Consider the following 1,972-nt stretch of genomic DNA (forward strand, 5'->3'; position numbering starts at 1 on the left):
TCCATATCTAGAGAAGAATAAAGCTCCTGAGTTTTTCACACAAAATAAAGCTTGCAAGTGTAAAAGGAGAAACAGACCGGCAATATTATACTCTAATTAAGGTCACCTTTTTTTTGAGAAACTCTAATTAAGGTCATCTGTTCTCGGTGGAGAATTTGGGCCATGGGTCAGGTGGGCCATCACGTCCTCCTTGGGCTCCGACCCCAGACGGGACAGCCAGGTTCACCTGACCGGCCCGCGTCGCTGGTTGGACGAGAAGTACGCGAGGCCTTTTGTTTTTCTCGCAGGAACACACATCATCGACTTATTTCAATAATCCCACATCGCCTTTGCAGCTGAGCAGAGGCGGTTCGTAAAGCAATATAATCAGACGCAGGGTCACCGTTCAAAGCATATCTTTCTCGGCCTCTTGGCTAAGGTTAAATGTAGTATCTGTTCTTATCAGTTTAATATCTGATATGTAAATCTACGGGTTCATGAGATATTAAGTTATTTTTTATGGGAGAGAATTTATCTGTGTAGCTCGCTACATGGATGGTTTTCATGCGCCGGCCAAGCGTTGCACTAGTGCTTGGAACAGGTGCACCCCAACCAAAACAAAGATTACAATTTTGACCTTGGTTAAGTCCATACACTAGTAGAAAAAGGGCCTGTTGTCCCGGTTCGTATGGGCCTTTTGTCCCGGTTCTGGAACCGGGACTAAAGGGTTGGTACTAATGTCCCGGTTCAATACAGAACCGGGACAAATGGGCCTGTGCGTGGAGCCCAGGCAGGAGACCCTTTGTTCCCGCTTGGTGGCACCAACCGGGACCAATAGGCATCCACGCGTCAGCATTTCTATGGCTGGGGTTTTTTTTAAAGGGGGGTTGGGGGTTAATTTAGGTGTTTCATATATTGTGTTAGCTAGCTATAATTAATAGAGAGAAGTGTCCTCTCTTATATCCGTGCTTGGTCGACGCTACGTACTGATCGTCATGAACATATATGCATACAGAGAGAAGTGATATCGACCACCTCTCCTTCTCCGAGAGATTGGTCGAACAACAAGTTCTCGCATATCTATCCGACACTACCGGCTACATATATACAATAATTATCTCTTACAAATATAATCATACGGACTCAGGGTCCACATAGTATTCTCCGTCTTCAGGGATCACGTGGTCAAGAAAGAATGCCGCCAATTCCTCTTGAATTGCTCGCATGCGAGCTGGTGCTAGGAGTTCATCCCGCTTCCGAAACATCTAATTTAAAGAAGGGGGATCAATACATATATATATATGAATGAATGAAACTCAACACAAATGATGGTAATAAAATAAAATTGTGAATGTTGTTATTTACGTACTTCATATTGTTCGTCGGTGTAGCCCCGCTCACAGGTCGTGTGGCGGATGGACTCGCAAACGTAGTATCCACAGAAATCATTCCCTTGTTCCTGGCACAACCACTTTACAAGAAATAGAGGTCAATCAAACTAATAAGTAAGAATGCCAAATGGTATTGATGAAACTAGCGCTTGAATCACTAGTAGATGCGCGGAACATGCTACTATAGTACTTACTTTCGGGTGTCTAAATTGCAGCTCCTTCGGCAGTCCCGGAGCTTTTCTGGTGAATTTTCTCCAAACCCAGCCGGACAAAGAAAACAATTACTTGATATATCAGGAATTGAACAAAGTTGCTGATATGGTGGATAATGATCGATTTAACTTACTTCTCGAGTATTTGAGTCATGTCTGCATAGTCCTGGGGATATTTTTGTCTTGAGTCTAAGACGATTACTAGTCCCTGCTCAAGCTTAATCTCTAGGAGAATATAGTGAAAACTGCACACGCATGCATAACTCATCAATTATATTACTATAACCTTGACTAATATTTAAGGGAAACCGAATACGCACAAGACAGTAATACTCACTTGAAGTTGTAAGGAAAGAGTATTATATCTTTGTTTTCATTTATTACCAACGA

General features: G+C 42.7%; 1 non-coding gene across 1 annotated transcript; it reads left to right on the top strand.

Annotated features, from left to right (window-relative positions):
• The first annotated feature begins 392 nt into the window (after nt 1-392).
• On the top strand, nt 393-591 carry LOC123155079 (U2 spliceosomal RNA). The gene has a single exon (XR_006477208.1). It is a non-coding gene; the product is annotated as a U2 spliceosomal RNA (small nuclear RNA).
• The last annotated feature ends 1,381 nt before the right edge of the window (nt 592-1,972 follow it).

The sequence above is a fragment of the Triticum aestivum genome, chromosome 7A (assembly GCF_018294505.1).
Source record: "Triticum aestivum cultivar Chinese Spring chromosome 7A, IWGSC CS RefSeq v2.1, whole genome shotgun sequence".
Lineage (NCBI taxonomy): Eukaryota > Viridiplantae > Streptophyta > Magnoliopsida > Poales > Poaceae > Triticum > Triticum aestivum.